Source organism: Lactuca saligna, chromosome 2 (assembly GCF_052625555.1).
Source record: "Lactuca saligna cultivar CGN05327 chromosome 2, ASM5262555v1, whole genome shotgun sequence".
NCBI lineage: Eukaryota > Viridiplantae > Streptophyta > Magnoliopsida > Asterales > Asteraceae > Lactuca > Lactuca saligna.
Genome location: NC_136418.1, coordinates 153,133,002 through 153,159,147, shown reverse-complemented (window position 1 = coordinate 153,159,147; position 26,146 = coordinate 153,133,002). Strand labels below are relative to the sequence as shown.

Sequence of the window (26,146 nt, the reverse complement as noted above, 5' to 3'; positions counted from 1 at the left end):
GGAGTCCATATGAAGGATTTATGAATTCTTCGCGATCATTTAACAGTCTAAACGCCTCCTACTATTAAATTTGAGATCGGTCGAGAATTAGCCGATGGAGTCTAAACGAAAGTTGTAGATCTTAATTTTACCTACGCGTAGATATAAAGAACGTCGAAAACGGAGCTCGTATGAGAAAGTTATGATTTTTCTAAGTTTGAAGGCTGATACGCGATAGGGGTGACGTGGCACCACCAGAATTGGACACGTGGCACCACCAGAAGGGTGCCACATGCACCAACTCGGAGAGTCCATCATATTTCTCCCCTATAAATAGAGGTGCCGGGTTCCATTCATTCTCACACCTTCAAACCCTTCAAACTCTCTCTAAACTCTCTCTCTCTCTCTAAGCCTCCCTAACCCCCTAAAGCCTAGGGTAACTCCCTAGCACGAGGCGGAAGCCCCGGAGCGCCCGACGGCTCCGAGAAAAGAGCCTTTCGGCTCGGGAAACGCTGCTCCAGGGAAGCCCGGTTTTGCGAAAAATCCGCTGTAAGTGAGCTACGCCTACGCTAGTTTTAATATAGCTTCTAATTAATTATAGTAACATTATTAGGACCTTAAAATAATTGTTTGGGCTATTATTATGAGTTATATTGAGTGTTATTTAACGCTTATATAATAATAATAATAGCTATACTATTAATTAGTCGCGGTTATCATTAGACTAAACCCTAGTGGTGTTGATACTAGGTTTTATCGAAGGAAATTGTTTTGAGAGTATCGAAGCGCTGTCCGAGTGTTGAGTCACCACCTATCAGGTGAGTGCATGGTCCCTTTCATCTTACACATAGATATGAAGTATTTTATTATAAATTACGTGCTATGTGTGCATATTGTCTGAATACTTGTTGTCTATGCTGATGAAAGATTTTATACATGTTTTAAATGATTTAAACTGTATATGTATTTTATATCTACGATAATGTTGGGGTAAAACATGGGTAAATATAATAAATGAAATATGAGTTGGATGATGAGTTGAGAGGTGATATAGACTATGAGGTGTGGGTGAGAGGTGTACGATGTGAGAAGCCTTTTTCCCAAACGATGTCCCCGTCATTCAGCAGAGTATGGATGACAACCACGGACTATCCTAGATAGTCCAGTGGAACACTAGCAGGCTCGCAACCTGTAGGTGTTGTGAACGATGTGTTCACCCGGTGTACTCTAAACCTTGGTGATCATGCAGACTTGATACCTAGACCCTGGCGATCATGCAGACTTGGTGCCAAAACCATGGCGACTATGCAGACTTAGTGCCTATTGTATAAATTCTGGTGACTATGCAGACTTAGTGCCTAAACCCCGGTGACGATGGACTTCGTGCCGATTCCTTAGGATGATCCTTAGGAACGTATGAACGAGGAATAGTTGATTCTTAGGGTAGATCCTTAAGAATAAAACAAATAATGGGGATGGGTAATTGGGTTGATTGTTTGATTGTTTGAAAATAATAATTATATTATTGTGGGTTGAAAACCCTATGTATTCACCAGGTTTCCCAACAGGACCCACTCAGTTCATTTATATCACAGGTGTTGATACGAAGTCACTTTACACTGAGAGATTTAAAGAGATGTAGATCACTAGTGTAAATAAATGTAAATTCTGTTTATGTTTATGTTTCTATATTAACGATGACATCCCAAACGTTTTGAAATGAATAAAATACGTTTCTTCGAAAATGTTTTAATAACGTATTTATCATGTTTTTATGGGAACAAATTCCGCAAAATTTTTATTAAAAGAAATACTCTGATTTTTATAAAGCATAAACAAAATCGGTCTTTTCTGGCCATGATTTTGGGGATGTCACACACGTACGCTGGGCGTACGTCTGTATGCGGGGCGTACGCGTCCGAAGTCGTCATGGCGTGTGTCATCCGAAGAACTCGAGTGCGAAGGTCGTCATGCTTCGCTGTACGTTGGGCGTACAGCAGTACGCTGGGCATACTTCGGATATGCTCGGTGACTCCTCTTCGGATAATACCGGATTTTATAATTAAAATTTAATATTAATTATTTAATAAACTTTGAAAATTCATATCTTCTTCATATGAACTCCGTTTTCGATGTTCTTTATATCCACGCATATGTGAGACTACGTTCTACAACTTTCGTTTAGACTCCGTCAGCTAATTTTGACTTTATTTTTATTAATTATTTTTAATAAGCCGGGAAAGAAAATTTTCGTTATAAATTCATAACTTCTTCGGTTGACGCCTGTTCTCGCCTAACTTTTCATCGCTTTGATACCAACAATGAGATCTTCGATTCTTGTTTAGATTGTTTCGGCTAAAAACCGCTCGATCTCAAATTGAGTATTTCGGGCTGCATTCCGCTAAGTCGAAATTTCAATAAATCATAACTTCCTCATACGAAATCAGATTTGGGCATTCTATATATATTCGGAAACCTCATTTCAACTACTACAACATTATCCAAAGATAACGAATTTATTTTACACTTAAATTTTGATGCTTATTTTTATTCTTAATTAATCAAACCACATAATTAAGCAATTAAGCACAAAACACATAATACTCAAATAATACACTTCTATTATTTCAAAACGGGTTACAAAGGTTAACCTAGACTATTATATCAACATTAATGACAGGCCCAGAAACATAGGTGTTACAATCTAACTCTACTTTATTAAGTTCCTATTCATAGATTCTTAATACATGATGTGATAGTCACATTTTGATGTATGTTTTGCAGGATCTAAGAGAAAGAAGGAAGCTTGAGAAGAGTAAGTTGAATCAGATCGTGAGAGATGGATTTCGGTCACATGGTTTGATGATCAGATTTTGGAAGTTTCTACTTAGGAGTTATGTTAGATTAATAGATTGCTTAGGAAATATCTAGAAACATAGTTTTCATATATTTTCATTGTAAGGACAAATTTTTCCGCATATTATCAATAAAGTGAAATTTTGATTTATTTACATTATATATCCTTGCAATGACATTTATGAGAATTGGTGGTTATATTTCTATTATTAGCCTTGTTAAATGGATTTGATTCTTAAATTATGTTGTTTGTGGAAATATCATATTCAACCAAGTGAAAAGGAATTCTCGTCACCCAAGTTTCAGTTGGACAGAAACTTGGAGTCATACAATTCGAATTGTGTGATGTATGAGAATCTTGATATTTGGAAGATTAAGACTAATTCGTTGATCACATGTTTATACGAGTCAAAGTGAAGGACTAATGGATCTAATGCACATTGATGTGGACTATTTAGATCCACCAAAAAGGACGATAAGTCTATTCGTCATAATTTACTGATGGTTCAGTAAATCTGGTTATACTTATAAGATTAAATGTAATTCTGATTCTTTGAAAGGTTTCAAAGAATGGAAAAACGAATATGAAGAATCTATTGGCTAGAAATATAAAGGTTTCTCCAATCTGAAAGGAAAGGAGAGTAATTTGGTATCGTGTTTTATGATCATCTTAATGATTATGGAACCATGTCACAATTGATCATCGAAGAACATCTTAGTGAAATTGTCTCAACTAAGATGAGGAATCGGATATTGTTAAAATAGTTTAATCAAAGAGATGAATCATACTTCGTTTCCAAATCAAGTTTTAGAGTCATACTCTAGTAACTACAATCGTATCTTGAAGCTTATCTCAAAATAATTAGGTTTATAACACCTCATAAAATGTGGAGTAATAATGTTTTCTTAATCTAGCACATTTTAAATTAGTAGTTGAGACGTTTTTGGATTTAAAAACAAGTGATGAACTAAGACCAATTCAATGAAGTGTTTTCTTGACAAGAATCCACACTAACTTTTGAATATTTATTTTGATCGTCAAGGAATGCTCCTTGAGAGAGAAACTTATATGTCAAGAAGATAGTGGGAGTCTTATTGATCTTGAAGAGTTTCAGGAGTCAATCAAGAATAAACCTTTTGGTTGTCACTAGCACACGACCTAAGGTTGATAACCTATCGTGTTAAGTTGACACATTCTTGTTTCTATGCGTCTTCCAGTTGAGTTGGCAATGCTTATAGGTTCTATGGTTCTCATTTGACTGCAAAAAGCAAAGCACGTTGGTCAGTGATAGTATATTGGTCAATATGGGTGAGCTGCTTAACAACACGGAAGCACTGGAAGGCCCTCGTGCTACTAGAGGGCAAGAAATTAAGAACAATCAAGTTTAGTCAATGAAAGGAAAAACCTAAAATCGATTTTGGTTTTCTTCTCGACCTTGTATTATGATTGAAGGTTGGAATTGATAAATTTGCATGATCGGAACGCATACACCATAAAATCTAGGTGGCAAAAGGTTTCGCTCTAATCCATAAAAATGATTATGAGGAAACACTTTAGGTAGTAGATTTTAAAGATTTTATAAATATCATTATGGTTAGCAGTTGTGATAATTACGTTCTCAAATTTGCATATGATTACGACATCCCTTTTATAGTTCGAATTGTGAGAAATGGAAAGAAATAGTTTAAACATTCAAGACTCATAGCTATAAGTTTTGAATGGGTTTAAACACACACATATGCTATCTAATGAAGGTTTATAAGCTTGAGAAGTCTAGTTGAAGAATTATTGAAGCATTACGTATAAAAAATATGCACTTTAGTAAGAAAGTCAAAAAATATTGATTTCTAGAAGTCGAGTTGATTTTTGGGTACATGTCAAAGCTAGTGGAGCAAATTTTTTATGTAGAAAGACACATAATTGTTATGCTAAGTGTTGCAGGTTGGCAATACTATTGGAAGGAAACAAAGTTTTCAAGTTGCAATGTTTGAAAATTTGTTTCATTATAATAAGCTTACGGGAGAGGGCACTCATACTTCATTTCAAATCTAAAAGTTTATATTGAAGTTTCAATGGAACTTGGTCTTGGATATATATATATATATATATATATATATATATATATATATATATATATATATATATATATATATATATATATATATATGAATATCGTGTTGAAGTGATTCAACATAGGAAATTTGATATATGGAAATATTATAGCAAGAGTCTGATCAAGTATCATGTCTTTATGTAAGACATTATGTATCGAATCCCATACGCTTTAGATATAGGATTGATTACATATGCTATAATATTTACTTGTTCTGATTTTTCCAAATGCCTAGGGCATTAAGAGGAAAAAAAGACTAGAACTTGGTGCGACTAAAGTTGTTAAACAACTGTTAAAGAACAGTCTAAGGTTTACCTAAAGATTGGTTGCTTGTGGACAGGTGGAAGTATAAATTTGGAAGGACCATAGTGACATGTTTCAGAGTGGGATAATTCTTGATTAGAATTGATAGTCATATAGGAATATGGAAATGTTTCCATAATGGGAGTTGATGATTAGAATCTACATGTGAGTTAGAAACCTTAATGCAAGGAAGGTGTTCAAGGAATTACCTTGAATTTGAGACTTCATTACCATGAAATTGTTTTAAGTAACAAAGTTTCAATAGAAAATTTTTTGACATCGTTGGCTAAGTCTCAGTGACTTCTATGCCACATCATCACAAGAGGGATATTTCCTGCAAGGTTAGACTCTAACACATTTAGTTGTGATGAGAATTTGGAAATCTTACACTTGTTATAAGGATTTGGAATTGTTAAATAAACATCATTGGAATTATGTCCACTTGATCTGTTCACAGAGGAAGGACCATAAAGGAACATAGTATGCAAGTTTAGTACATGGCATGACTAATGATTAATTCAAGTGTTTAGTTGATTAAATGAAACATGGAATGACTAATGATTAATTCAAGTATTTATATTCAATAGTTTGAGACCACTGTTAATTAGGTTATTATTGTGTTTCACTTTGAATGTTTTACTTCCCGAATAATTGGATTATTTAAACATCCACAGTCGATCATACTTTTGCAAGTAAGTAGTGAATTAAGACTGTCATGAATCAGACTGTAGATTGTCTAAAGGGTTGACATAACAATGGTTTGTTGCAGTGTTCATGAGTACTTTTGAAATAGGTATTTAAGTATTGGATTAACCTACGCTCAAAGAATTACTTAATGGATTTTATCACGACCAACTTTGAGACAATAATATCTTATATTCTTGAAACGGAGACATATGAGTTGTTGTTTACAAGGCAGTTGTGCATTGATAATATGTAAACATATTAGTAACTTGAGTTGTTGTTTACAAGTCAGCAATGGTTTGTTGCAATGTTCATGAGTACTTTTGAAATAGGTATTTAAGTATTGGATTAACCCACGCTCAAAGTATTACTTCATGGATTTTATCACAACTAACTTTGAGACAATAATATCTTATATTCTTGAAACGGAGACATATGACTTGTTGTTTACAAGTTAGTTGTGCATTGATAATACGTAAACAGATCAGTAACTTGATGTTATAGAACGTATTGTTGTGTGTGATTTGATGAGTAAATAGTACAAGCATATGAGTCGAAGTTTAGCCGTTCCTTTTTCCCTAAATGGGGAAAAGAGATATATTTGGGTCTGTCGATGATTTGGTGATGACATCTAAAGCGCTTGGCCAAGTCTGCACTAAATTGATGTGTTCAATTAATAGTTTCATATCAGGCGTCATGTATCGGAAATCGAGAAACAAAACATGGACAATGAGATTAATTATAATACATGTCTCATGTCTATACTATATCTTGTCGAACAGAGGAATATTTGATCACTTATGTAAGGACACGTCACTAACTGGGTCAGAGTTCGACAACGGATTTTGGTAGCTACAGTTTGCTAATCAATTTGGTAACTATACTTGCAGCTATAGTTATTAGACTTATCCAAGTGGGAGACTATTGGATTAGGTGTCTAAGCCCATAACTATAATTGGTATAAACTTGAATTGATAGTAGCACAATCCTTTGGGGTTGCCTTCAAACCTAGCAATTGACTAAGAAAACTGTTAGAGAGAGAAGAATGATTTATTAATTTATTACTTGGTTAATAATTTAATTAGAAATCAAAATGAATGATTTATTAAATGTATTATGGGAATAATATATTAATTAGAAATCATATTGTTTAATTAATATTTAATCATAAATTAATTTGGAATTAATTTTGGGATTAAAGGAATTAATTGAAACTATAGAGACTAAAGATGACAATGTTCAATAGTTGAGCATTGGGAAATCCTAAAACCTCCCTATAGTAGGGGAAACGAAATCTAGATGCTCTTAGGGTTTCCTTGGGCTCTAAGGGTGCCTTGGATGCCTTAGGGAGGAAGTTAAAGGGATTAGGGTTATCTTGGATACACTTGCCTTATCGGCTTATCCAATACCTTCCTAACACCTATATAAACCCTCCTTAGGGTTGGATTTCGTCCATGCACTCCTAAGAAAGGCTTAGAGCCGAAATTCTTCTTCCCTTCTCTCTCTCTCTCTCTCTCTCTCTAAAGTATTCCTTGGTTGCTTGAGTTTGTTTGTGAGCCATTAGAGGCGCGACGCTTGCTACCAAAGGTCTTTCGAGCAAGGATTAAAGATTGTTTACAATAACAATCATAAAGGTATGTATTTTGATCCCTATGATGTGAATTTTGATTATAATACATACATCTAGGGTTTATACTTTGTGTTTATAGTTTACATGTTTAACTAGAGAAAACTTAGATCCAATCAATTTAGGTTTGCATGCACACATACGATATGTTGTTATGCTCAAAACCCCTCAATAAAGTCACTGGTGATCATAACACAATGCATCACACCCTTAAAATCTGACCTAATATTCTTTTAAATAAGTTGCGAAAAACACACCACCATGTCGTGGCATGGGTCTCGCCACGTCGTGATGGAAAAATCCTATACGTAGTCTCCATGCTTTTCATGCCAACACTTGAGAATTTTCTACATCTAACACATCACCACGTTGTGGCAAGATTTTGGCCACAACCTGGTAACCACTTTTTACACATTTTCTTCTTCTTGATGATTTCTTTAAGTTAATAGACTCCAGCCTTGCATTTTGCTCCATTTTCCTTGAGAATGTGTTTTCTACTACAAAAGCAAAATAAAAACATATTAAGTATCACTTATAACAAAAAATGACTAAATGTAGCTAAAAATACTTAAATATTGCACAAAATATATGACAAAATATAGCAATATCATATATCTTGCTTTTTAGTGATGTCCTAATGGATAAAGTTGGAAAATTTATCGATTAAGTATTTAAGAGTAATCAGATCTCAAGGTATGAGCCTTGATATGGAAGGATTATGGTCTTAATGAAGAAAAGATCAATCTACCAGAAACCACGATGTGGCCAACGAAGGCAAACGACATGGTGGTTATAAGGAGTTTGTATGAGAGTGTATTGTGTTTTTGTGTGTGTGTGATTGCTATGATTTTGACACATTCCCTTGTATATTTTTAGTATGGTGATTACAAGAGGTTCATATTCAAGCATTAGCGACCAGGAGAGGCCAAGTCCGTATGATGAGGAGATTTGTGGGTTTATTGTTGCTGAGGTGTCTGTAGCGATCAAGGAGGATATTCTATAGATGATTGGGTCAATCAAGACCACACGATTGAGATGTTTCACAAGCGTTATGCTACCGTTAGTGATGTTGCTGCTACCACAGGCATTGCACTCGTCGCCATTGCAGGACTTCAGGGAGGTGGATCGATGCAGTAACGGGAGTCCAGTAATATGAAGCCACCAGAGTTCGATGTGTTCAAGGACCCAATAGTTTCTATGAGATGGATCTCTTATGTGGAAGGATGTTTCTTTACATTTTCTTGTTCGGAGAACCTGAAGGTTCAATTTGATTTGAACATGCTTCATCTCGGAGCAAAGGATTGATGGAAGTTTATGACTTAAACTTTTTATTCTACGAAGTTAGATGCATTGACTTGGGAGTTCTTGGAGATGTTTCGCATTAAGTATGTTCCACTTGTGGAGAGAGAGAGAGAGAGAGAGAGAGAGAGAGAGAGAGACTGACATAGGAGTACCTGTCGCTCAAGCAGATGACAGAGTCGGTGACTGAGATCACCAAGATGTTTCATGAGAGGGACTTATTTTACCCTGAATACACATCCTTGGAGCATGTACAGATGACCCATTACTTGAGTATGCTCAAGAACGAGATTAGGGAGTTAGTGAAAAACACCCAACTAGGACCTTGGCAGAGCTGCAGTTGTATGCCAGGAGAAGAGAGATTGAGATAGAGATCTAGAGGAAAGAGGAGAGGCCAGTTCCAGTTCAATCGCAGTCAGCAACCAAGCGGTTCAAGTATGCTAACTCGAGATTACTAGCAGTCAAGAAGAGGACTTCCAGGTGTGATAAGTGCGGGAAGTATCATGATGCGGCGTGTCAATCGTTTGCATGCTGTAAATGTGGTAAGGAGGGACATTTCAGAAGGGATTGCAGGCAGAGTATGCGAGTTTGTTTACAATGGGATCATATAGGCCACATCAAAGTCAATTGTACCTTTCTCGTTGTCGGTGCAGTGTAGAACCCTGCACTTTCACATGGCAGATGTTAGTTGTACATCTAGAGAGGTCTAAGGTAACTAGGGTTGACAAGAGAGCCTACTAACTTGTTATAGAGGATTCAGGAGCGGCAGCTATGACGATTTTGAGTATATTTTCTGTAACGTTCTAACTTTTATAGCAAAATTTTTCATTTTTATTTATTCAATTACATCAAAGTATAATTGAATTATGTGGAAAACATGATGCCAATGTGTGTGTACAACCAATCCATGCCATTCGCTCGATCCGAAGAAGTACCTAAAATCATTTGTAATTAACTGGGTAAGCACGAAGCTTAGTGAGTTCCCCAAAATACCATATATCACAATACATATACATGCATACAAATAATGGCTCACGACCTTTCGTCGATCCACTAATTGGCTCATGACCTTTCGTTGATCCACCAATAATGTGTGTATTTAGACTTACGGGCTACTTTTCATTTCATCTTCAACACGGGTCTATGTGTATCTAGAGTTACGACCTACGTACCATTTTGTCGTCAACACGACTCTATAGGCTCCCGACCTTTTTTCGTTTTGTCGTCAACCCCTCACTTAACCATAATGAATAATTCAAGTACAATAACATGTAATCACATATAAACTATACTTTTCTTCTCTACTCAATAACTCAAGTACAATAATCACTAAGCACAAAGAGTCTATACTTTATACTCTACTAGCTCTTATATCCTAACATACATGGACATATATTGCAATACATATTATTGTGAGAAACCTCACCTGGGCAGTTATCAGACAAATAACTGTTATCTCGGCGATTCAATTGGAGAGCAACGCACCTAACAAGTATTAACCTACTATAATATAACATATTAATCTTGAAGACAATATGGTAATGAATGCTAGATTTTTCACTAATTCAAATGAGTACCGAAAGTTCTATCGAACAAGGAAAAACCAGCTAAGATCATATTAGAGGTAGGGTATGTTTGGTAGACAGTGTATAATGTTTGGAAAACTCAATTCAAACACCTCACCAAATATAGCCTAGATATCATTCACGTAAGTAGGCCAATCAGTATTATGACTGGAGTCACTGATAAATCTTATTTATGAATTCATAATAATGACTATGAATATAAATATAAGTTACACTTAAAGCATAGTAAGTGTAGCTTAAAATATAGAATTTCCTAAAGAAAACCGAGAATTGGACGGACGGAACTTCGACCTAAAAGCTCCTTTTCGTCGGGCTCCTAGATACCTCAGAGCCCTGCTAAAACATTCCAAATACTAGGGAATAATTTGGACAAAAGAGGGAAAGGTTTTGAGAAAAGGAAGATTGGAAATGTGAGAAAATGAGACAGATCTTCACTATTAATACTACAGGAGGCACCTCATGTTTCTGCCATGGGCGCACAACACCCTACATGTCAACTATTAGGTGGATCCGAGTCGACCTAAAATGCACAAGTTGAGGGGTGCCATGTATCACCTTCTTGTGGTGTCATGTGTAAAAAATTATGTTGCCAGGTCATATTCGAGATGTGGCCTCCGACGCTACCATGTGGCGCACTCTGGTGCCATCACATCATCGTCTCATGGGTATTTTATACAATCTTCAAAAAAGCATAACTTCTGCATACGAGCTCTGTTTTCGACATTCTTTTTATCTTTGGAATCGCCTCGATGGGCACTACAACTTTCCTTTAGGTCTCAACAACTAGTTCTCACTCTATTTTAAATTCATATTTAGACTAGTTTATACTGTTAAAATTCCTAAGAAATTCATAACTTCTTCATATGAACTCCGTTCTCGACGTTCTCTATATTGACAAGTCTGTTTTTATAAGATCTTCAATACTCATTTACATTTATTTGACTAAAAAGAAACTGATATCAAATTCATTTTTATATTACACATAGTTGTGTTAGGCTCATAGGAAGTCAGATTTAAGCGTTCTTTATACCTACGGAATCTCCATCATGACAACTACATCTTTGTTGATGATTACTTTGGCTAATAAGTAATATATACTTCTACTTTGAATTTTATAAACATACTTTATATAAATTTCTATTGTAAAGTGAAAACAAGGTGTGATAACTCTCCCCCACTTACACAGATTTCGTACCTAAAATTCTACTCTTAGCTCACCTTAAGAAATTCTACTATGTGTTAAATATCTATTGTATGAAATATGGTGTTTTATAAAGTGTTCTAAAGATTATAATGCTCATAATTTTATTCGGAATGTCTCAAGTTACTCAACAAGTTGTCTATCTCTAAAGATCGAAACAAAAACCACAAAAACTAATACTATTTGTTGCGCTAATTTTTTTTGCATCTAGTATACTTAGGACCAATTTATGTTCCAATTTGATAGGTTATACTCCCAGGACTTCGTGAATATAAAAAACAGCAAAAATGGATGTCATATGCAAAAGATACGTCCATTATAAGAAACAAAACTGTCTAATACTAGTTTTCTTAATAATTAAAAAGTGAATCGATCTGTTGATGAACTTACATGTCTCGTATGGGAATTCTGAGAATGTTTTTGAGCTCAGACATAAGTCTAATATCTGATTTTATATTCACATTATTTTTAACACGAGAATTTATCAAATACGCGATACTATCGAATCTGGACGAATTAGACATGAAACTTCAATCATTTTTCTCGAAGTTATACATATTGGATTTAAAATCCGTTTGAGTTTTTGAAATCCTCATACCCGATACAATCATTCACGGCCTACGGAAAAATTGTTAGATGTCAGGAACTTGACACATAAATAGAGAAAGATATTAAGTATGACATCACTTTTTTGTACCTTAGATTTACATGTTTGACTCTAAATGACCAGCTTTGAAATAAATTCTTCATGTACTCATTATTTCTCAAACACTCACGTAATCCCTATATCTCTTACAACCTCTTTCAAGTGTCATTACCTTGTTTGCATACCTAGCTAATAGGACATGTATCATTGAGCTTAAATTGTCCAACCATGCTAGATGATTCTAACACTCTTCCATGACCCATCTTTACTCACTTAAACTCTCTCTCTCTCTCTCTCTCTATCTCTCTCTCTCTCTTTCATTTTCTTCTCCATTTTCCGCTAAGAACACCTCCACTAGAGGTGTTGTTTTACCGGTGATCACCACAAGGCAACAACATCGTCCTTTCTTTCTTCTTGTCGAGCAGCAGCAGTCAAACACCCTTGGAGCACCATTGTTACTGCTTCTGTTCTACCCCGCCTCCTTCTCATTTTCTGTTGGACAAAGAAGAACAGTTGACAGATGCTGGAGCAGCCCTTGATGTCATAGCAATAGACGACAATCCCTATTGTCGCCTTCATTTTTCTTCCTACCTTGATTAGCCAAGCATCGGTGGTGCTTCCCTTCTTCACCTAATGTCCAACAACCTTGAAGCCACCCTCCACCAAATTTCTTTTACATTGATTGATTAAAATATATCCTCCCTTTTATTCTAGATCAAAATAGTCCCGATGGTTTGTTTTATATTTTTCAATTCTTACGTAAATCCATGCAAAACCGAGCCAACCTTCGAGTTTAACATGAAAAACATGCATCAAGGGTAAGTCTTTATGGCCCTATTTTATGTTTTTATAATTTTTGAGGGAAGATACATACTTGTCTTGTTCTTATAATGTTTGTTGATATTATGTATTTATAACATGTGTATATATATATATATATATATATATATATATATATATATATATATATATATATATATATATATATATATATATATATATATATCTAGTGTATTGCAAATTTTGTTGTGATCAGTTTGATTATATATACATGAGTGATATGATTATATATACATGAGTGATATGTTAAAATGTTAGTAATCATGTGTATAAGACTTATGACATTTTATGTACATTATATGACATAAAATGTCAGTTAAACAGGTAATAAGACAATAACAAGATCAAAATTATATATATATATATAACACATAAGGATCTTCATTTCTAAACAAATCTGCGGCATACATAAAATAGCAATCTAGAAATTTTATATTTGTCTTATATGAAAAACGTACTAATAATAATTTTTTGCCAAAGGAAATATGGTCTTTTATATATATATAGGGTTAGGTTCATGTGAGACGGCCTAATTTTGTGAGACCGTAAGACACTTTTTTTGATTTTTTTAATTTTTTTAGTTAATTCAAGTTCCGAAAATAATATTTAAAAAAAGAATTTTTTGATTCTTCCATTTATTTTGCATTTTAAACTTATTTTTAGAATATGTATAGTGTAATATTCTATTTAGAATATTTCACGTATTTCTCAAAAAAAAAATGGGATTTTTTTTATTTTTTTTTTATTTTTTTTAGTTAATTCAAGTTCCGAAAATAATATTTTAAAAAAAACTTTTAGATTTTTCCATTTATTTTGCATTTTAAAATTATTTTTTAGAATATATCAGTGAAATATTCTATTTAGAATATTTCACGTATTTTTAAAAAAACAAACGGGATTTTTTTTTATTTTTTTTAGTTAATTCAAGTTCCGAAAATAATATTTAAAAAAAGGATTTTTGGATTTTTCCATTTATTTTCCATTTTACAATTATTTTTAGATTTGGTCTCACGGTCTCACAAAATTAGAATGGTTTCAAATGAACCTGAACCTATATATATATATATATATATATATATATATATATATATATATATATATATATATATATATATATATATATATATATATATATATATATATATATATATATATATATTGTAAAATAGCAATCTATAAATTTTATATTTGCCTTATATGAAAAACGTAATAATAATATTTTTGCCAAAGGAATAAAGGTCTTTTATATATATATATATATATATATATATATATATATATATATATATATATATATATATATATATATATATATATATATATATATATATATATATAAAAGACAACAAATTTGGTCAAACATATATATAAAAGTTCAATAGAGAACTATAATTATGGGTTCTTCAAGGAAACAATCTTTTTTTCAATTTCTAAAGCTTATTTTTTATCGAAAAAAAAATCTAAAAATATCTAAATTCATATATTAACATTGTGAATGTGAAAAATATTTTTCGGATTAACCGTGTGAATCCAGATAATGTGAATTTGACGTAAAAAAAAATTCGAAATTTATATCATTGGAAAAAGGATAAAAAGTTATGAATTTCTGTATTTTTAGTTTTTTTTTTTTTTTTTTTTGATAAAAAATAAGTTTTAAAAATTGAAAAAAAGATTGGTTCCTTGGTTAATTATGGTTCTTTATTGAACCTCACCATATTATATATATATATATATATATATATATATATATATATATATATATATATATATATATATATATATATATATATATATATATATATATATATATCAAATACTACATTTCTTGAACAAATATTATTTAACTTCGTTCGAAGTGAAATATGGTAAAAGTGAGTTTATTATGGTTTTGATTTAATAACTCTTTTACTTGTTTATTTGTGCTTCAAATTAAGTATTTATTGGTTGATTTCATATTGGTTGAAATCTAAATTTATTAAAAAAGCAGTAGTTATGGTGATTAGTTTTTGTCAGAAAATCTTGTTTTAAAACTAAAACTCTAACTATAGAAAACTTTACAACTTAAGTTTTAAAGCTTGATATTGTTTATTGAACTAGTTAGTCAAATAATATTTTTATTAAATTTTGGGACTTAATTACACGCACACAGACTATTTAAATATGGAACTTAGAATATGAGATATACTTCATCCGCTAAGAAAATAAAACTTAGTAACACCCTTTGTGCTTTAACTATTAATCTGTATAGAATATGGAACTTATTTGTATAGATCTATACGGTTAGACAGTAAAGCATGTGGTTGTCGGGTTGATAGCCTAGCATGTGGTTGCTAGCTACAGCATTTGTCTAACAAGTCAAAACGGGCGTAATTATTCATTACTTTCTTATTTCATGATGTTGATGAAGCGTTGGTGATGATCGCAACTGTAACACCCATAAAAATCATGTTAAATTTAAACTTTTAAATGTATTTCAAAACCATTAATCATTACAAAAAAAAATTTTCAAAATGTATAATATCAGAGTATCCCAGAAACATAAACATAAATATGAAGAGTTGTACGATCACGCTTTTGCCTTCCCGCGATCACCTGATGTACCTAAAACAATAAATTGAAACTGTAAGCCCGAGGCTTAGACCGGTTAGTGAGTTCCCTAAAAGACTGATACACTACACATAACACATATACAAATAACAGCATGTATTAGGTCCAAATCTTTATAGACTAGATTACCCCTGGGCCCATAGTGTGAGTCTGGATTGCCTTCCTGGCCCACAGCTCACATCTGGATTGCCACCGAGCCCATAGTACGAGTCCGGTATGCCCTACTTGGCCCTCAGCTTATATCTGGAGTGCTCCTGAGCCCACAGTGTGAGTCTGGCATGCCCCACCTGGCCCTCAGCTCGTATCTGGAATGCTCTCGGATTTGTTGGTTACCGCACGGAGCAGCATCACCTCAACCCATGCCACATAATATGTCGACATATAACACAACTAATACGCATACAGTAATCACATAATAATACAAGTAGTCCTACAGATCTACCTAACTGGCATAGCAACTAGCATGCAACACTAACTCATACTCAAAATACTACCAACTGCTAGGATATCATATCCAATGGGCCGCCCTTGGTGCCTTAGACCCCTTAGTATAGTGAGGTAACTCACCTCGCAAGTAGTGTTGAAGTATCAAAAACCTCTGATCGTTGTCTCACCAAAAATCCCGAACTATCACATAATAATTACCAATTCAATACATAACATAACAGTTTTGACTAAGGGTCAACACAATCCATCATGTCTATTCTCTTGATTAAGCCAAGGCCCAATGCCAAGTTCATAGCCTTGAAAGTCCTTATGCAAAGCCCACTATTGGCCCAATTTACCAAATTGGGCCCCACTCCCTAATTGGGCCTGATTCCAAGATCCATTATCAAAATTTGGCCCAAAACATCATATTCATAAAGTCTAGCAAAGGCTCAAATCCAACTAGTCCATAAACAACCCAAAACCCGAAGCCCAAAAGTCAAAAGCCCAACAGAGGATGTGTGCGGGGCGTACTCCTCTGGTACGTTGGGCGTACTCATTCTGATGTTTACCACCATCGGGGTGGTTGACCCAGTACGCTGGGCGTACGTAGTGGTTTGCCAAAATCTTAATAAATGCTTAATGACTTAAGCACTTAAGCCCAAACATCAGATCCAGTGACCAAATGTGCCTAGGACCCATAAAGTCACAAACTTTATCACTTTGGATGTCCCAAAAGCTCTTAATACTTGGTCTTAATCCATTAAGACCTTCCTACTCCATGCATAGGAATAAAATAAGAATGATTTATTCAAATGGTTAAGTGTTGAATATTTATGATACAATTAATATTCTATAAAGCTTCTGCATGACACACTTATTTAGTTATAGCTTATGTTTAATCAGTTATAATTGATAAACAATACTCTTTTACTTGTATGAGATTACAATGTAACATCCCCCTCTAGCACGTATCACAATATTGTCCGCTTTGGGCCACTCGGCACGAGGACTTCCCAGGGGGTCACCCATCCCGGTACTACTCCCGCCCGAGCACGCTTAACTGCAGAGTTCTTATGGGATCTACTGCCCTCACGGCTTTAAAACGCGTTGTGATAGGGAAGGTATCCACACCCCTTATAAGGAATGCTTAGTTCTCCTTTCCAGCCGATGTGGGATTAGATCTAACCCACTTTCACCCCCCATTATAGGGTTTGACGTCCCCGTCGAACACATCGACCCGTGACCTGGCTCTGATACCATTTGTAACATCCCCCTCTGGCACGTATCACAATATTGTCCGCTTTGGGCCACTCGGCACGAGGACTTCCCAGGGGGTCACCCATCCCGGTACTACTCCCGCCCGAGCACGCTTAACTGCAGAGTTCTTATGGGATCTGCTGCCCTCACGGCTTGAAAACGCGTTGTGATAGGGAAGATATCCACACCCCTTATAAGTAATGCTTAGTTCTCCTTCCCAGCCGATGTGGGATCAGATCTAACCCACTTTGAGGTGGGTTGCACCTGATCCTACATCGGCTTGGAAGGAGAACAAAACATCTCCTTATAAGGGGTGTGGATACCTTCCTTGTCACAACGCGTTTTAAAGCCGTGAGGGCAGCAGATCCCATAAGAACTCTGCAGTTAAGCGTGCTCGGGCGGGAGTAGTACCGGGATGGGTGACCCCCTGGGAAGTCCTCGTGCCGAGTGGCTCAAAGCGGACAATATTGTGATACGTGCCAGAGGGAGATGTTACATACAAGTGTAAACAAATTGAAAATTACTCTTTTATAATTCATTAATTTAAACACACTTTTGATTCTAAAAACACACTGAGTCAAAACATGTAAACTCATCAACATTATTATTGTCGTATTGTTTTAAATATATGTATCTTCGGTAACTTAGGAGCTGGAAGAACACAATCTGTGTGTTATGAAGGATTTATTTCCTTGTTATAAATTGTTGGCCAATTTGATAGGCCTTTTGTTCTATTTCTAACGCTTTGCTGAAGTTGTATTAGTATTTATCGCTTTTGGATTTATTAAACAATTTAATTATTCGTACTTGCTCCATGGAAGAACGTAATGTTCAATAAATACTTGTATTATTCAATATGTGTTGTTAACTATGAACCAAAGTTTATGTCACAACCCTAACGCTTTTGCCATCGGTCGGGTGTGACAGATCGGTATCAGAGCTAACGACTATAGTGAATTAGTACTTTCCTAGGAGAGCACAACTATAGTCTACGGCTTACTCTTATAGGTTTAGGTATTCCTATACCTAAAACATCTTCCAAATAGGTTTATCCCAATAAACCTACGACACATTACCCTTAGGTTCTTTCTTTAGACCTACACCTCTATACTCAAGTTTATTCCTATAAACCTATAATTAATGTAATAAATTATTATTAACTATACTACTAAAGGACTACTTACTGGAGCGGTGTAAAGAAGGATATGTCGCTTAGCTTGCTAGATTTCAGAGCAGCTATATGCCAAAATGGTTATGCCCTCCAACTATCCTAACTACCCCAATAGTACATGATAGCATATGCATACACGAAATCCTCACACCCTAGAGGAAAACTAAAACATCTCGAGATTGGCTGGCTGACCCCTCACAACTCATACACGAAACTTGCATCAACCCTATAGTACGCGTATATGCTAATCATACATAACACTAGACCCTATAGACAGTCGAATACCCTAAGCCCTTCATCAAACAAGAACAGGAAATAAGGCCAAACCAAACATTCTCAGGCTATAAAATCTTAGTTATGTATAACCATGGTGCATACACTAAGCCACTACAGTAATGATGTCAATTTCATATAAAGAAGGATCCTATGCTATTAGACATCATGTAATCTGGCAATTCTATCATGCAAATTCCTGAAGATCCCTAGCCTATCACTAGCATGCTATTCTAACATATCACAATATCAAATAACAGTGTAGTAATTTAGGGTCTACTTGCTAGCTCCGGCCGATCGTACACATCACATCCTCTTTAATTATTTTGAAAACACTTTGAAAATTGTTTTTAAAATGTTTTCCCTTAGTTTGAGACTGGATTCACACGTGTGTTCCTCCAATTCACTCAAACCAAGGCTCTGATACCAACTTGTAACACCCATAAAAATGATGAAAATTTAAACTTTTAAAACCAATCCACAAGTCATCATTGTTTATGATGGGTTTTGGTCATAAGACATCCTATGTGCTCATACAAACCCTAATGCTTGGATCTAGGTTTCTCTATTGTACATGCTTTGAATCCAAGACTATAAACCCTAATTCTAGCATACATATAATCATATTAACATGAGAATAAGTTTATAGTGTTACCTTGATTGTTATGTAGCAATAACAATCCCAAATCTCCTTGTATTGACTTTGGAAGGCTTAGAGTCACAAGTGTCACTCCTCTAATGGCTCACAAACACCATAAGCAAGAGGATGAAGAGGAGAGAGGATGGAGGCTGCCAAAAACATGTGTAAACCCTTACAAGAAGCTTAGCCACGTTTTTGAGCCTTAAGGGGTCTTTATATAGTTGGGCTATTAGGGTTATCTAACAAGGAAACCCTAATTTGGATGCTTAAGCCCTAAGCAACCCATAGACTCCTTTTATTAAGCCCATGGACGATTTCCTTATGGGTTTCCCATTAGAATTCGTCCATCCCTTAATACAAGGCAATCCATGGCCCAAATTGCAATTATCTTATAATTACAATTCCAGTCCCTTAAGTTTAATTAATCTCTTTTAGTCACAAAACTAATTACCAATTAATTATTGACTAATATTAATTAAACAATATGATTTCTCCTTTAATATATTATTCCCATAATATATTAATAAATCATATTTAATCCTTACTCTCCATAATTCATCCTATCAAGTTGCTTTGGTGAAGGCAACCCAAAAGGACCATGCACCATCGGGTCAATTACATACCAAAATAGTTATGGACTTAGACACTAATCCAACAGTCTCCCACTTGGATAAGTCTAACAACTATTCTGCGTATGACTTCAGATCCTGATCTGCAATCGTAGCTTTCCAAAGCCGCTGTCAACTCTGATCATATCAGATACGCGTGTCCTTAGATAAGGGATCATATATTCCTCCATTCTAGATATCGTCTGAGATATGATTTCTAATCATTCTCTTTGTACTACTTCTCGATTTCTGATTTATGACAACAGACTAATTGAACAAATCAAATTAGCCCTATCCCGGCCGAGCATTTACGTATGTCATCACTAAACCATCGAGGGGCCCAAAGATATCGCTTCTATCCTACCTTGGATAAAAGGAACGGATAAACTTTGATACAATGCTCGCTTGCACTCACTCACCGAATTACACACAACAATATGTTTTATAACACCAAGTTACTGGTGCGTTTACATATTATCAATGTGCAACCGATCAGCAAGATACAACTCACACATCTCGGTTTCAAGAATATAAGATGTTATCGTCTCACTAATCACTCGAGATAGTGATCCAAGTGAGCGTGGGTTTAATCCAATGCTCAAATCATATTCATAAGCACTAATGAACGTTGCAGCAAACATTTGCTTATGTCTAATACTCTTTTAGACAATCCACACACCAATTCACGACAGTCTTCATTCATATCTACTTCCAACATATGAACGACTGTGGCCCGTTTGAATAATTCGATTATTCTTAATAAACTCAATTATTCTGGAAGTCAAAACATGCAAGGTGAAACACAAGAATAATACTAATCCCATATGGCCTCAACCCTTTGAGTATAAACAAAACACGTTTTATTTATCACCATATCGATTACTCATTATTTGTCGTTTCGGGTAATCAACTTCTTACTTGAATTATTACATTTGTCCCATGCTCCTAGCATGTACACAATGTTTACCTATGGTTCTTATTTTTGTGAAATAGACAAATTGAATACGTTTCCAATCCTTCTCATTTTACAACTCCAAATCCATTTTCTTATGTGTAAGAATATCAAATTCTCGCTACTTATAGAATATGCTAGATTCTAACACTTTATGCAACGATCCTTTCGTAATGTCACTGCACCAAAGTCACAAAGACTATTGCCAATGATATTACAAAGTCCTCTATCGGAGATTGTTACAAGACAATTCCTTAGATATGATGTCTCTCACTCAAAGTACATTCCTTTTAACATCCTTTTGCATAAAAGTTTCTAATCTAGTCATAGATTTTCAATATTTACTTCCCAATATGGACACGCTTCCATATTTTCCATATGACAATTAATTTCTTAATAGAATCTTATCTATTCGTAATAATGTCGATATGGTCCATCCAATATGGAAACATTTCCATAATTTCCAATACTATACTTCCAACTACTCACAAGCGACCAATCCTCGTCGAACTTTGGATTGTCCTTTGATAGTTGTTTAATTATTTTAGTCAAAACCGATTCTAGTCCCTTTTTCACATTTGGAAAATTTTATAATGGTCAAACATTAAAGCATTTGCAATCGATCATATACCCGAAGCGTATGGGACACGACGCATAATGTTTTATTTTCTATGTTCTCAAAATTCGAATTGTGAAGAGGAATGTTGTAATCATAATCGAAATTTTAAGAACACACTATGTACCCTTGACTAAGTTTATTAACATTTCACAACCTAATCCTTTAGATTTGAAATGAAGCATAATATTCTCTCCCTTAATTATAGCAAAACAACCTTTCAACTCTTACAACTTTGCAAAGTATGACTCTTGTTTTCTATAATTAATATTGCCAACTATGCAATACTTGCCTTAATAATCATACAATCATAACATTTATGCTCCCACTATCATGATGATTATTATAAAACATAACACTTATGCTCCCACTAGCTTCGACATGTATTCATAAACATCTTAACTTTCAGAAAAACAATACTTATTGAATTTCTTAAGTTCATGTTTCTAATACTTAGTGCTTTGATAATCTTTTATCAAGACTTCTTGAACTTATACACCTTTGCCTTCGATATTTCATATGTGTGTCTAAACAATTAAGACTAATTGCCAAACCTCACAATTCAAATTATGGAAAGGGATGCCGTAACCATGATCGAATTCGAGAATGCAATTTTACAATCACTATCTTTTAAAATCTTTCTTAGTGAAAGCATTTCCTCACAATCATTTTCATGAAGGAGGAAATCTTATGACACTTAGATTTAAACGGTGTATGTGTTCCTATCCATGTGAATTTGTTAAAAACCAAAGTTTACGACAAATTCAAACTCATATGGATCGAATTTCCTTAATCTTGATTTCTTGCCTTATGGTAGCACAGCTGCCCACCACGTCTTCCAAGTAGTTAAGCAGGTCACCTTTTCCTATCAATGTACTTTCCATTGATCAAGGTCCTTGCCTTTTATGCATTCAAATGAGAACTCATAGGACTCACATGCATAATTAACTCAATTGGATTGGCACAGAAACAAAATAATGTCTTCACGATAGGTTGTAAACCTCAACTCGTGTGCTAGTGATGATCAATAAGGTTTATTTGATTTGTTCTTGAAACCTTTCAAGACCATTAAGACTCCCACTGACTCCTTGACATATAAGATTCTCTTGTCAATAAACATTTGTTGACAACCAAATATTCAAGAGTTAGTGTAGCTTTTATCAAAACACTTCATAAATTGGTCTTAGTTGGTCTCTGTCTTATCCACGACATCACAACTTTCCACAATTGATGAATGTTATAAACCTTCTTAATACTATTCACTCAATGTCACAATCTTGACTTTAAGACTTGTTTTTGGAACGAAGTATGATTGACTTCTTGATTTGACCATTTCTTCAATCTTTGATTCCTCTTCTTGGACATACAATTGTACCAAGACTCACTTAGAGGATCAATTGAGATATGGTTCTTAATCATTAAGACCTATCATAAAGCATAAAAGCTACTCTCCCTTCTTCTTAGAATGGAGAAACTCTTATCTTTTTGCCTACTTGATTCTTCTTATTCGTTTTGCTATTGATCTAAACCCTTTAATCAATTCAAAATTACACTTAATCTTGTAAGTATAATCATATTTACTAAACCTTTAGTAAATCATGACGAATATCTTTGTTACTCTTATGGTTAACTTGATCAACACACAACTTTTTGTATTCGATCTCCTAGTCCTTCACTTGACACTTTGTCAATGAATTAGTCTAATTTCCAAAATATGAAATTTCTCATTCATCGTGCAACCAAGTTGCATGATTCCAAGTTTCTGTCCGATTGAAACTTTGGGCGATGAGAAACTCTCCCTATTTGGTAAATTCTTGACATTTCCATAAATAACATAACTAAGAATCATATCCATTCGTTGTAGAAATATGCAAACATCAATTTTCACATAACGATTTCATTGCAAGGAAGTAAACAAATAAATAAATAAGTCAAACAAAATTTATTTTATTTGTAAAAGCAGCGGAAAAACATTTGTCCTTACAATGCAAAATCTATTGAAAACTATGTAAACGAAAATTTCTAACAACTCTATCATAACTATCTAAGCTCAAAATCCAATCTTCAAGTCCATGCGATCGAGATCCATCACTTGTGATTAGATTCATCTTGCTCTCTTATCAAACTTCCTTTCTTTTCACCGATCCTTCAAAACATTCAAATGCAATCTTATCACATCATGTATCAAGAATCAATGAATAGGAACTTAATGGAGTTAGATAGCGGATTCTTACCTAAATCATAGTCATACTTTTGACTCTCCCATCTCTTAGATCTCTTAGGTAAATAGGGCAACTTCGTCTCCAATGCCCCTTCTCTTGGCAATAAAGGCAAATTGACTCTTTTGGAACAACACATGGAACTACTTCAGACATCGCCTTTCTCTTATGATCAAACTTTTCGATCATTGCATGTCTTTCATTGCCATTGTCAATATCCATAGAGGTCTTGAACGCAGATTCACCAATCAACTTTGCTTTTCTATTACGCCAAACCATTGCTGATTCAGCAGCAATAAGCATATAGGTGAGATCTATAAGGGTCACGTCGCGGTTCATCATATAGTACTCTCTTACGAACTTACTATATGAGTTGGGAAGTGACTGAAGAACCCAATCAACAGCCATTTCCTCATAGATAACGGATCCCAACATTCTTAACCTATCAATGTGTGACTTCATCCCTAGGACGTGTGCACACACGGACTTGCCCTCTTTATGTTTACTTGCCAAAAGGGCTTGAGTGATATTGAACCTTTCAATTTTACAATCTTGTGGGTTAGGGAGAATAATTGGAGGAGGAGGAGGAAGTGAAGCATGATTTCTTGTTCCTCGATCGAATCGTGGAATATCATCTTCATGTGGAATGCTTGTTCCACGGGATTTGAGAAGACCATAGTTGTCGAACTTTGACATCGGGAGAAAACCGAATTCAAGTTAGTTGATTGATTGAGTCCTTGGTAAATCACCCAAATGAAATTCCAAGGCTAGGAGCCAACACAATATCCTACAACTCGGGAGAGGGATGCCGTAACCCAAATTGCAGAACATTTGAAGGTAAGTGAATGACGATTCACTAATTTCCACCATGAAAAACGAAAAAGAAATTTAAGTTTTAAATCTATGAAAACTCCTAGATCCTTTTAGATTCATTGAACATTTCAATGGAATGTTTAAATCTCGATATGCCCCTCTAGTTTGTGACTGGGATGCCGAGGATCACAAAGCGGGTGTGAATAACCATGCAAACTACATGGTGCCCTCACATGTTACAATCACCTATTCAATGTGCCGGTAAACCACACACGCTCCATCGAACTATAACAAACATTGAGTCACCCTTTGCTACCTTTGCTTAGAACCATTTAGTGTGCCGGTAAACCACACACGCTCCACTAACGTCTTCGCAAGAGCACAAAGTGTAATTTCATGGAATTGCATCAATTCACTTTTGCCTAAGTAACTAAGATTGGGAATTTGAAAAACATTTAGTTACTTTGTATTTCATTATACTTATAATGGAAGGTTTCGTCCTATCCTACCCGTTCGGCTAACGACCCTCCACTAGTCAAGAGTGCGGTGGGTAAGAGTGGATACCCATTCAATCGCCATTTTACAGGCAATTTCCTTAAACACCCCTTATAGACCAGCTTCGTGAATGAGGCCTACTAACGGTAAGACTGACTTTTAGTTATACATATATATAATGTTAGACTTTTAATGTTATATATAGTATAGGGTGTATTTTATAACTTTTAAAATACTGTGTGGTTAACTTTAACAATTACACCTTTAATTCTATTAAATATTTAACCTAAGCTTTTATGGATTTATTAAACCTCTTTTAATTATACTCCTTAATTAATTAATAAAACCATAAGGGTGTGATTTGAACTTTTCAAAACATTACTAGAGTTTTAGAATTTAACATTTCTAATTAAACCTTTTAATCAACTTTTAAATTCCAAAACTTGAGGGCAAGTTTTGAAACCTTTTTCAAAACATTAGGGTTTTAACTATTTAAATTTCAAAACAACAAAACTTTTGGGGTTCAAATTTAAACTATAAAACCTAAAGGGATTAATTTGAAACTATTCCAAACTTTGTCAAGAATATTCTAGATCACATAATTCAAATAAGGCAATTAACTATAATTGGTGGTTATCTAATTAGATCTAGTTCAAATTCTTGCAAGATAATGATCAAATAATTTCCATAACTTCACATATATCAAATAAGGTAACAATTATCTAATTAGATGACCAAAATCTTTTATTTTGACAAGGATAATCATAAAGGATTAACAAAATTCGAATTTTATTAAGTTTAAACAATTATGGTAATTATCCTAAGTCATAATAGGTAAAAATCCCGAAAATCCGCCTGTCTGACGAGTTGACTCGTCGAGTCAGCCTTGGACTCGTCGAGTCTGCATGGACTCGGCGAGTTCAGCCATGGA

The 26,146-nt window shown here is 34.5% G+C and overlaps 1 pseudogene; it reads right to left on the bottom strand.

Annotated features, from left to right (window-relative positions):
- Positions 1-17,477: 17,477 nt before the first annotated feature.
- On the bottom strand, positions 17,478-17,595 carry LOC145033038 (5S ribosomal RNA; annotated as a pseudogene).
- Between the last annotated feature and the right edge of the window lie 8,551 nt (positions 17,596-26,146).